A 12,981-nucleotide genomic window follows, 5' to 3' on the forward strand; every position below is an offset into this window, starting at 1 on the left:
TCTGGGAGCCTGCCACCTAACCTACTTCCACGCATGTCATATTCTCTTGCTCTCTATGGTGTCCGGAAGTTTCTCTCCCCCTGTCTCATTTGCTGGTTCCAGTGGTCGCTCTCTTTTGCTCTGCCAGGAAAGGATGCCAGGGGATCGTCAACAGATCCATGGCCTAGAGAGTCCTGCTGACCCTTCTCTATGCTCCGCTCGAGCCGCTGCAGTCTCTGGAGCAGGCCCGGGCGGAGCCCAGATTGCTGTACGCGAGCGCTGGGCTGCAGAGCCAAGCCAAGGATTTGGCTTATGTGGAGACGGGCGGCAGCAGGACCAAGGTGCTGAGCAGTGCGAGCGGTTCTCGGGAGGTTGAGCGGCGAGACAGACCTGGGCTGCGTGGAGCGCGGCTCTTATGCAAGGTCTTCATGCAATCTCACACATACCTTACCTAGAAGCCCCAATAGAGGACTCCAGAGGTCACCATGAGCTATCCAAACTTCAATCTCCACACCTCCAGCTTCCAGAGGTCCCATACCCCTTGCAGCAGAAGAGGACTGGAAAACATGTGCCTCAAAGCTCTTCACTATAGATTTACTACAGATTTTGTAGGGAAGGAAGTTTAATTCAAAACAAGAGTCAATAAGGTAGGTAATGAGGTAGTAGTTATAAGTAAATTAATTGTAGTGTTTTTTCAGGGTTAGTGACAAATAAATATAAAATAAAAACATAAGAACATGCCATACTGGGTCAGACCAAGGGTCCATCAAGCCCAGCCTCCTATTTCCAACAGTGGCCAATCCGAGTCACAAATACCTGGCAAAATACCCAAACATTAAATAGATCTCAAGCTACTATTGCTTATTAATTAATAGTTTATGGATCTTTTCTCTAGGAACTTATCCAAACCTTTTCTAAACCCAGTTACACTAACTGCTGTAACTGCATCCTCCGGCAATGAATTCCAGAGCTTAACTATGCGAAAATAATTTTCTACCTGTGTGATGACTTGTTCCTTGCGCACTTGCCAAAAGGTGTACTGAATCTGAAGCCAAAAGGTGGATGGTCTTCATAAAATGACTAAGGAGGAGATGTTAAGGAACCTAAATATGTATACCTGGAGAAGAGAAGGAGCAGGGGTGATATGATACAGACTTTCAGATACTTGAAAGGTTTTAATGATCCATAGTCAACAACAAATCTTTTCCATTGGAAAAAAATCAGTAGAACTAGGGGTCACGGTTTAAATCTCCAGGGAGGAAGACTCAGAACCAATCTCAAGAAGTATTTATTCACGGAGAGGGTGGTGGATGCCTGGAATGCCCTTCCAGAGGAAGTGGTGAAGACTAAAACTGTGAAGGATTTCAAAGGGACATGGGATAAACACTGTGGATCCATAAAGGCTAGAGGATGGGAATGAAGAGAAGAGCCATGGGGGTGGAGTACTGGAATGGTGGTTACTACCTGGTGATTACTACCCTTACTCAATAAGCCTTCACATGATTAATGCAACTCCAACATTGCTCTCTGCTTCAACGGCAAAGAGAAATGTGGAAAAGAAGATTTGCATTCAGACAACAACCAACAAGGACTGAACTACACAGTCTGGGTAAACAAATAAGCGAGGGGTTAGCTTGCTTACTGTTATTAGAGCTCTGTTGTTAAAGCTGGGAGTTAGCTATCTGTTATTAAAGCTCTGTTGTTAAAGCTGAGAGTAACAGTCTGTTATTAACGGAGTTGCTGGAGATAGCAATCTGTTATTATTTAGAATAGTTGTGGGTGGATTCTTGGACCAGTGGCAGGTGACCACGCCCTCGGGGGAGATCCCGAGAGGGACCACTGGTCAGGCTTAGTATAGGAGACAGACACACACTAGTTCTTTTATTAGACAATATATTAAACCACCAGAGGTGGCAGTAGAGAGCTGGAAGCGCCCGGCTGGGCTGTAGTCCCTCAGGTACTGGAACAGCGATCCCAAGGTGGCTGAACTGTAGAGAAACTGAGTAGGCAGTATATGCAGAGTTCTGGAGCAAGTCCTTGATGGTAACACTCACACAATAATCTCTTGAAGCAGCCCAGGAGTTGGAATGCAGTAGGCCCTCGGAGCGAGTACTTGGTCCCAGGGAAAGCGCTGAGAGATAGATGGAAACTCACTGATGTTGTAAGCAGCGATGACTTCTTAGCAGAAATGGTATTCAGGAGCAGGTCCGGGACGTGGGCCCTCGAGGAGCGAGTACTGGTTCCAGACTGCAACCTGAAAAGAAAAAGAGAGAGCGAGGCCCCCGAGGAGGGGGTACCTCTAATAAAGTCCGAGGAGGCGGAGTAGCTAGGTTTGCGGAGAGCGAATCCCATCCGCAACGATTCCCAGTGGTAGCGAATCCCTTGCTAACTCGTCTTGTTAGCGAATATTGAGACCTTAAATATCTGGAGCTGATGACGTCATCTCAGGGGGACGCCCCTGAGGTTCACGCCAACGCCAGTACATCAGTTGGGCCGCGCGCGCCCTTAGGCATCTGGTTAACATGGCGGCTTGCAGCGTCGAGCCAGTCCGGGGACGCCGGAGGAGGACGACGTGGAAACGCCGCAGCAGCTAGCCTTCCATCAACCCCGGAGGGAGTCGCCAACGAGATAAGGTGGGCGGAGCGGAGATGTCGGGCAGCAATGGACACAACACTTACTTCACTTTGAATGCATATACAGCATTGCTCTCTGCTTCAAAGACAGGGGGAAATGTGGAAAAGAGGATTTACATTTAGACAAGATTGAATGTCGGTAAATAAAAATAATAAAATAAAATAAATAAATAGACAACATCCAACAAGGCAATGATCTGTGCAGTCTGAGTAAACAATCATTGGGGTAATTTGCTTGATGCGGCAGATACTACCCTTAACCATTAAGCCTTATGATTCACCTTTGTTTCACCTTTGATGCAACTCCAACATTACTCTCTGCATCAGTGGCAGGGGGTTGCAGGAAATTCGAATCAAACAGTTACCAACAAGGGCCCTGAACTTGGTGGTCGGTGAAACAGATAAGTATGGGAAAATAAGTGTGGGAGCTTGCTGGGCAGACTAGATGGGCCGTTTGGTCTTTTTCTGCTGTCATTTCTGTGTTTCTATGAATCGCATCCTCTGTCAAGATCACCTGGGCCAAATGCTCCTGTCTTCTGGTAGGGCAAAAACCACCACCTTAGCAAGCTTGAGAACTTTTTCTGGGGCAGGAAGACCCTAAAGTACTTAGTGGCTCACCTGTTGTAGATACCACAGTTGAGGCAAGTCGGGTTGAGTTAAAAAAGAAGGTGGATGCCCACCTGAGGCTATGGTTGGGCCTGCTGTGACTGGTGTTATAGCTGGGGAGGGTCTTAGTGGTCAGTTATCTGGTGTCTAGCATTTATTTATTTATTTATTTAGAGATTTTTATATACCGCAGTACGTAAGGATATACATCACCGCGGTTTACATTTAACAATAACGTAGCAACAGGCTTTACAATTGACATTATTAACTAGAATTAGAAATTAATTACAAATAACAGGATTGACGGAGAAACAGTCTGTACAGACCGTGGACCATCCATTACAGTTTAACATACAATAATGAAATTGAAGTAGCTAAAAATATTTACGAACCAACACTAAAACCATAGAGCAAATACAATAACGGTGCTGAGTGGGAATACAAATTCAAAATTGATCAATGGATAATTCTATTATATAAACTCAATTAAAATATCATAATCGGGAATGGTGCAGGCAAAAGGGAGGTGAAGATTTGGGAGGGACAGTGGGTAGTAGGGACAAGGAGCATGGGATAGATAGGGGTTGCAAATTGAATGTTGCATGTTGTAGCATTGAATGTTGCATGTTGTAGCATTGGCTGATTGCCCTGAGCCCAACCTCAGAATTTTTCTCCCGCATCCAGAGTGTGGCAGGAAGCATTAGGTCTCCTTTGGAGTCCTGACCTCCCCTGGGGAAGGGTGGACAAAGGCTGGTGGGCCTGACCAGCCTGGCACATACCTTCTGCTTACAGACCCTGAAGACATTTCTGTATGAAGACCTTCCTCTGCAATGGCATGCTCTGGCAGCCTTTTTCTCTGTTGGTTCTGAGGCTGGTGGATTTTTCTCATTTCTGAGACCACATATGTCACCACCCTCTTGACGCTATCAACTTTCCACCAGGAACTTTTTAAGGCTTGGAGCATTAACATGTCAGTGGACCTGTCAGTACCCACAAGTGGGGACATATTGGGCATTGCCTCTTCTCTGTAGCCCTGCTCTGGCGGCAGAAATGCTCAGGCCTCCCCTCTGTGGAGACCTGGCCTTAATTGGCAGGTATAATAATGGTTGGCGGACTTCTGGAATGCAGCTGGGAACATTGGGAAGGAGGGGCAATGCCTCCCCTTCACATCATTCATCTGTTTCTCTGGAAGATTCAAAGAGTACTAACTGTCAACCAGTCCACCCTGATAAGAGAGCTCCTTGTCCTGCTCATTGGGCCCAGGATGCCTGAGAGGGCCCTCTGAACCTCTTCCCCCCACACCATCTGGCAACCTCAATAAGCTACGCACTGTGTTCTTGGTTCATTCCAGACCTGACACATTTTGGAGATCAGAGCTAGGAGATGAGGAGGGTCCCCATTGGGAGACTTCTTTTTTTTTTGTTGTTGCAGACCCCACTCCCCTTGCCAAAAAAAAAAAAAGGGGGGGGGGCCTATGTTGGATGGTGGTGTACTGTGTTTTGTGTATTAACAGGTTTTTAGCTGGGTTCAAGGACTTCTCCTTACTTTTTGTATTTATGACCAGGAAGAAAACTGTGACACCTATGGTGAGATTCCCATATAGTTCCTTAGGTCATTTTTCTTAGATGTTTGGTTGCTTTTTTCCCCTTATCTTCTAGTAATGGTTTCACACTATTCCATAAAGGAGCTCCTCACATATGTTGGACTTATTTATTTTAACATTTTTTATATACCGATTTCCGTTTGCACATTGTACTGGTTTACAGATAACCGGTGGGAGGCCATTATAGGGAGGCACATCCTTTACATGGAATGCATATACAGTAAAACTTTGGTTAGTTGTTTAGAAATTAAATAGCATAACAATTGCGAGTAAAATAAAGAATAACTTGTCTAAAAATATTTACACAGTAGTTATTTAACGTAACATAGAAAATGATAAAATACTATGATAAGGAGAATTAGAATTGTTGAGGATTGGAAAAGTAGAAAGAGGGTTGAGAAAAGGGGGGGGAGTTGAAGGGGGGCAGTAGAGAATAGGGAGGGGAGAAAATTAGGGGAGGTTGAAGAGGAAAAGGACAGAGTGTGGGTGTGAAAAGGAGCAGGTCAGTTTAGGTTTCATTCACTCTAGGTGAAGGGATGGGGGGGAGCTTTAGGATGTTAAAGGATGGTGTGAGAGGTAAGATATGGTTAAGGAGTGTTTAGGTTGAAGGCCTGTTGGAACAGCCAGGTTTTTAGTTTTTTTTTTAATTTGGGTATGGAGGTTTCTGTACGGAGGTCGTGAGGCATGGAGTTCCAAAGGGAAGGGCCAGCTAGTGAGAGAGCTCTTTTAGTGGTGGAGGAGAGTTTAGTGGATTTGAGGGAGGGGAGGTGTAGCGTGCATTGATGGATCGAACGAGTTGGTCTAGTAGAGGTGTGGAGTAGGAGAGGGGGATTAAGCCAGTGAGTGTTTTCATTTACTAAGGATTTGTGAATGAGAAATAGGGCTTTGTACTGTATTCTAAAGTTGATTGGAAGCCAGTGCAGATCTTTCAGTGTAGGTGTAATATGTTCTGTCTTCTGGGTGTTAGTGAGGATCCGTGCGATGGCATTCTGTAAAAGTTGTAGAGGTCTGATAGTAGTGAAGGGAAGGCCGAGGAGTATGGCGTTACAATAGTCTATTTTGGAGAAAATGATAGACTGAAGCACTGTATGGAAATCGGAGAAGTGTAGAAGAGGTTTGAGTTTTTTAGTCATGTGTAATTTGTAGTAGCTATCTTTGAGGATAGACTTGATGAATGGTTTTAGGGTAAGTTGGTTGTCAATAATGGTTCCTAAGTTTCGCATGTGTGGAGAGAATGCTATGGAGGGAGTAGAGGGGGGGTTGGGAGAGGGGTTGATGTTGGTAGAGATAAAGAGAAGTTCAGATTTTGGGGGTTAAGAGCGAGGTGCATGTCGGTAAGAAGTTGGTTGATAGAGGTGAGGCATGAGTCCCAGGATTGCAGGGCTTTCTGAAGAGTCAGTAGCGGGGATAAGGATTTGAACATCATCTGCGTAGATGAAGTGGACAATTCCCAGATTTGTAAGGAGTTTGGCTAGGGGGAGCATGTAAATGTTAAACAAGGTAGAGGAAAGTGAGGAGCCTTGGGGGACACCTCGGTTGAGGTCAACAGGATCGGATTCATGATTGTCTAGGGTGACTGTCTAGTGTCGATTTTGTAAGTATGATTGACGCCAAGAAAGTGCAGTACCCGTGATGCCAATGCTCGTGAGGAGGTTTATTAAGATACTATGACTGGTATCGAAAGCAGCTGAGATGTCTAACATGGCCCGAAGATAGGATTTGCCGCTGTCGACCCCTTTGATGAGGGTGTCAGCGAAAGGAACAGGGTTTCTGTACTTAGGTGTTTTCGGAAGCCATATTGTGATGGGGAGAGTATTTTGTGTTGGTCGAGATACTCAGATAGGCGTGAGTTGACTATTCTTTCTAATATCTTGGAGAGGAATGGGAGATTTGAGTTGGGCCTGAAATTTGAGAGGATAGAGGGATCTAGGTTCGGTTTTTTGAGTATGGGTTTGAATACGGCTTGTTTCAGGATGGTTGGAATGGTACCTTGTTCTAATGAGCAGTTGAGTACGTTTGAGAGGGGTTTAGCGATTACCTTAGGGATGGACAGGAGGAGTTTGGGAGGAATGGTTTCAGCTGGGTGTGAGAAGGATTTCATCTTTTTTAGGATGTTTTCTATTTCTAGGGAGGATGTGGCTTTGAGTGATGAGAGAGTTACAGGGGGTTTATTGAGGTGAAATTTAGAGTATTCGGAGTTCTGGGAGAAATGGGCTGTGAGGGAGGTGATTTTGTTTTGAAAGAAGAGGGCTAGTTCTGGGACTTGTTCTGGGCATGGCAAGCAAGCCATGCCCAGAACTTGCCATGCCCAGAACTTGCCATGCCCAGAATTTGCCATGCCCAGAACTTGCCATACCCAGAACAAGCCATGCCCAGAACTTGTTCTGGGACTTGTTCTAGGCATGGCAAGCAAGCCATCTGGTGGTCCAGGATGAATAAGCTGACCCTGTGGACCTCTTCACAGCTATCATGCATTCCTGTTGGAAGGCAGAACAATACTTGGCAGTATCCACAAGGGAGGTGGAGAAGTTTGCTTCCCTCTGGGCACTAAACATTGCCTATCCCTTTCTCCTCCTGATTATGAGTTCATTTTATGCATCTGAGTTCCTGCCCCTCGGGAGCAGTTGTCTTTTTCAGTATCTGCTCTTTGTGTTATACCCTTCATGAGTTCCTCCTCTTTCCCCTCCCCTTTTTTTTTTCATGTAAGGCTTAGTCTCGAGCAGTGGGCAGGCCGAAAAAGTTTGTATGGGACACTGAGGTGATCAACAACTATTTTAGTCCATGATCCTTGGGGGGGTCACACCTTGGGCTAGTGGAAGCAAACCCTAAGCACCCTGCAGCCAGCAATACAGATCCACCCTTTCTACAGGAACATGGAAATCTCTGCTTTGTCCAGGGACACATTCTCCTGCTGTCCCCTTCCCCCTTTTGTTGCATGGTCGTGGTCGCATTAGTGGCTGACTTATCTATTTAGGCCGTTTTATCTGTGGCCCTCTGGCAAGTGCTACAGTAATGTACTGCTTCCTTTTTTTCATCCAGAGGGCCCTAGTGCACAAATAGGAGATTAGCATGGTTCTTAAGCACTGCCTTTCAGACAGACAATGGGGAGAGGAGAATTAGGTGGGGAGCCAGGAGAAAGGGTTCGGTTCAATCCAGATGCAGAGACACCCACAATCTGTGGGTAGGGATTTTGAATCTGCAAAGTGTTACAGTTGGGAAGTAGGTTCTGTATGGGCCTAAGAAACTGGCCTGGCCTACAGTTGTTGAGCAAAATATCTTATTGGGGAAATCCTGGTGTCTCAGGAAAGGAACTGAAAGTTACAAGTGTGATGTGAAAACTGTGTTCCATTTGTGACACTTACCCATCCTAGGATTCTGTGATATCACAATGCATCTTAGTGACATTGTTCCTTGAAATGTTTAGTTTACCGCACATCCGCAAAGGCTGTAACTAGCAGCACACAGGATAGCAGAGGATTTATCTAAGAGCCTCCCAAGGAAAATCAGTGTGAGGCACTTCATTATTTTTTTTATTTTTTTTTACAGTCATTCAATTTGCATGAAGTATGCTAAATATTTGAAAGCACTAGTTAAATATGTCTGAGTCTTAAGAACTTAAGTAAGTGGTTTCTGCAGCTTGGGTTTATTGATAAATGTTGATTTTAAAGCAGAAATAATAGCTAGATTGCTCAAGCTGCCATCAGATTTTTCTTTTGCTTCCACTGTTAGGCTTATTTCCAGTTTCTGTTTTGGCATTTAATTTCTGTTTCTACTTTTGAATATGAAGGTGTGCACTTATAGTGCAGTTATTTTGAAGACGTTCCCAAATCCACTGTAAAGCAGAGACAAAAATAAGATTCTGTGTTTGGAGGGTCTCCATGACATACTTGGTAAAAGACCCCCAGTGCTTAGTGCAGGGAGAGGCAATCTTTTTGAAGTGATGTGCCAAGATTTAAGAACATAACATACCTTGCATACTGGATCAGACAGAGGGTCCATCAAGCCCAGCATGCTGTTTCCAACAGTGGCCAATCCAAGTTACAAGTACCTAGCAAGTACCCAGACAAATAGATCCCATGCTACTAATGCCAGTATAGTGGCTATTCCCTAAGCCAACTTGAATAATAGCAGTTTATTTATTTATTTAACATTTCTTATATACCGATGACCGTTCACACATCGCATCGGTTTACAGAGAACAAAAAACCATTGGGCAGAGCCCTTACAAATAACAGATAATATAGTAACTAGGTAACATATAAAATATATTTGGGAGGAGCCCTTACATGAAATACAAACATCAAGGAGGAAATGCTAAGGGTATATGCTAAGGGATTGAGCTATAACAGAACCTATATACAGATTATTGCACAGTACAAAATCATCAGGCAAAAAGGCGTTCATACCAGGATATCAGAAAAACATTCGTAGGGGGAAATTAAGTAATGGGGGGTGAGATGGAGTAAGCTTGCTGGAAGAGCCAGGTTTTAAGTTTCTTTTTGAAGGCAGGGGTATAGGTCTCAATGCGAATATCATGTGGCAGTGAGTTCCATATGGCTGGCCAGCAAGGGAAAAAGCTCTGTTCATGGTGGAGGAGAGTTTAAAAGGTTTGATAGATTGGGCTTGGAGTGTTCCTTGGAGTGCAGGGCTGGTGGGTCTCTTAGAGGTACGGGGTAAGAAGGGGGGGTTAATCCAGCTGAGGTTGGAGTTAACTAGACTCTTGTGTATGATCGAGAGAGTTTTATAAAGAATTCGTGACTGTATAGGGAGCCAGTGTAATTGAATAAGTGTGGGGGTGATGTGATCTCTTTTCTTTGTGTTTGTCAATATCCGAGCGGCGGCATTTTGTAAGAGTTGGAGAGGTCTAGTGTGTATTGCAGGAATGCCAAGAAAGAGCGCATTACAATAGTCAATCTTCGATAAAATAATAGCTTGGAGGACAGTACGGAAATCATTGAAAATGTAGTAAGGGTCTGAGTTTCTTTATTGTTTGCAGTTTAAAGTAGCAATCCTTTAAGATGGATTTGATGAATGGTTTGAATGAGAGGTGATTATCAATAATGACTCCTAGGTTGCGAGTGTGGGATGGGAAGTTGGTGGCAGAGTAGGCAGGAGGGATGTCTGGGAGCGGTTGCTTATTGGATATGATTAAAAGCTCAGTTTTGTTTGAATTAAGAGCTAGATGCATGTCCTTTAGGAGTTGGTTGATAGAGGAAAGACAGGATTCCCAGCTGTGTAAAGCGGTTTGGATGGTGTCTGAGAAAGGGAAGATGATTTGTACATCATCAGCATAAACAAAATGTTTGATGTGTAGATTAGTAAGAAGCATGGTGAGGGGAAGCATGTATATATTAAACAGAGTAGAAGAGAGAGATGAACCCTGGGGAACACCTTGGGGGAGACTGATGGGATCAGATTGGTTATTGTCCATAGTGACAGTGAATGTACGATTTTGAAGATATGATTGAATCCAATCAATGGCTTTGCCAGTAATCCCAATATTTCTAAGTATGTTGAGTAGGACATCATGATTAACAGTGTCAAACGCAGATGATATGTCAAGTAACGCAATAAGGTAGGATGACCCTGAGTCGGTTCCTTTGATAAGGGTATCGTGTAGGGAGAGGAGAAGTGTTTCAGTACTTAAGTGCTTCCTGAAACCATATTGGGTAGGAGGGAGGATGTTATTCTGCTCAAGGTGATCGGAAAGGCGTGAGTTCACTAGCTTTTCAATAACTTTAGCTAGGAGGGGTAGGTTGGACACTGGTCTGTAATTAGAGAGGATGGTGGGGTCAAGGTTGGATTTTTTGAGTAGGGGTTTCACTATGGCTTGTTTCAGAAAGTCTGGGACAATGCCATGCTCTAGGGAGCAGTTAAGGATATTCGAGAGGGGTTTGGCGATCACATTGTGAATAGAAAGTAGGAGTTTATGGACTTCTCCTCCAGGAACTTATCCAATCCATTTTAAACCCAGCTTACACTAACTGCCCTAACCACATTTTCCAGCAACGAATTCCAGAGAATTGTGCCTTGAGTGAAAAAGATTTTCTCAGATTTGTTTTAAATGTGCTACTTGCTAATTTCATGGAATGCCCCCTAGTCCTTCTAGTATCTGAAATAACCGATTCACATTTACCTGTTCTAGTCCTTTCATGATTTTATAGACCTCTATCATATCCCTCCTTAGCCATCTCTTCTCCAAGCTGAACAGCCCTAACCTCTTCAGCCTTTCCTCATAGGGGAGCTGTTCCATCCCCTTTATCATTTTGGTCGCCCTTCTCTATACCTTCTCCAGTGCAATTATATCCTGTTTGAGATGCAGCGACCAGAGTTGCACACAGTACTCTAGGTGCAGTCTCATCATGGAGCTATACAGAGGCATTATGACATTCTCTGTTTTATTCACCATTCCCTTCCTAATAATTCCTAACATTCTGTTTGCTTATTTGATCGCCTCAGTACACCGAGCTGACGATTTCAATGTTATCCATTATGAGCCCAGATCTTTTTCCTGAGGGTTGGTAAATGTTGGGTAAATGTATCATCGGGTCACGCTAGAGAGATAACGTTCCTGGATGGAATAAATGATAGCTTTATGGAGCAATTGGTTCAGGAACCGACGAGAGAGGGAGCAATTTTAGATCTAATTCTCAGTGGAGCACAGGACTTGGTGAGAGAGGTAACGGTGGTGGGGCCGCTTGGCAATAGTGATCATAATATGATCAAATTTGATTTAATGACTGGAAAAGGAACCGTGTGCAAATCCAAGGCTCTTGTGCTAAACTTTCAAAAGGGAAACTTTGATAAAATGAGAAAAATTGTTAGAAAAAACTGAAAGGAGCAGCTACAAAAGTAAAAAAATGTCCAAGAGGCGTGGTCATTGTTAAAAAAATACCATTCTAGAAGCACAGTCCAGATGTATTCCACACATTAAGAAAGGTGGAAAGAAGGCAAAACGATTACCGGCATGGTTAAAAGGGGAGGTGAAAGAAGCTATTTTAGCCAAAAGATCTTCATTCAAAAATTGGAAGAAGGATCCAACAGAAGAAAATAGGATAAAGCATAAACATTGGCAAGTTAAATGTAAGACATTGATAAGACAGGCTAAGAGAGAATTTGAAAAGAAGTTGGCTGTAGAGGCAAAAACTCACAGTAAAAACCTTTTTAAATATATCCGAAGCAGAAAGCCTGTGAGGGAGTCAGTTGGACCGTTAGATGATCGAGGGGTTAAAGGGGCACTTAGAGAAGATAAGGCCATTGCGGAAAGATTAAATGATTTATTTGCTTCGGTGTTTACTGAAGAGGATGTTGGGGAGGTACCCGTAATGGAGAAGGTTTTCATGGGTAATGATTCAAATGGACTGAATCAAATCACGGTGAACCTAGAAGATGTGGTAGGCCTGATTGACAAACTGAAGAGTAGTAAATCACCTGGACCGGATGGTATACACCCCAGAGTTCTGAAGGAACTAAAAAATGAAATTTCAGACCTATTAGTAAAAATTTGTAACTTATCATTAAAATCATCCATTGTACCTGAAGACTGGAGGATAGCAAATGTAACCCCAATATTTAAAAAGGGCTCCAGGGGCGATCCGGGAAACTACAGACCGGTTAGCCTGACTTCAGTGCCAGGAAAAATAGTGGAAAGTGTTCTAAACATCAAAATCACAGAACATATAGAAAGACATGGTTTAATGGAACAAAGTCAGCATGGCTTTACCCAGGGCAAGTCTTGCCTCACAAATCTGCTTCACTTTTTTGAAGGAGTTAATAAACATGTGGATAAAGGTGAACCGGTAGATATAGTATACTTGGATTTTCAGAAGGCATTTGACAAAGTTCCTCATGAGAGGCTTCTAGGAAAAGTAAAAAGTCATGGGATAGGTGGCGATGTCCTTTCGTGGATTGCAAACTGGCTAAAAGACAGGAAACAGAGAGTAGGATTAAATGGGCAATTTTCTCAGTGGAAGGGAGTGGACAGTGGAGTGCCTCAGGGATCTGTATTGGGACCCTTACTGTTCAATATATTTATAAATGATCTGGAAAGAAATACGACGAGTGAGATAATCAAATTTGCAGATGACACAAAATTGTTCAGAATAGTTAAATCACAAGCAGATTGTGATAAATTGCAGGAAGACCTTGTGAGACTGGAAA

The 12,981-nt window shown here is 43.7% G+C and overlaps 1 protein-coding gene across 5 annotated transcripts in view; it reads left to right on the plus strand.

Moving 5' to 3' along the window:
• PCNT (pericentrin) overlaps window positions 1-12,981 on the plus strand; it is a 167,440-nt gene that overhangs the window by 18,598 nt on the left and 135,861 nt on the right. The gene's annotated exons all lie outside the window — the stretch shown is intronic.

The sequence above is a fragment of the Rhinatrema bivittatum genome, chromosome 6 (assembly GCF_901001135.1).
Source record: "Rhinatrema bivittatum chromosome 6, aRhiBiv1.1, whole genome shotgun sequence".
Lineage (NCBI taxonomy): Eukaryota > Metazoa > Chordata > Amphibia > Gymnophiona > Rhinatrematidae > Rhinatrema > Rhinatrema bivittatum.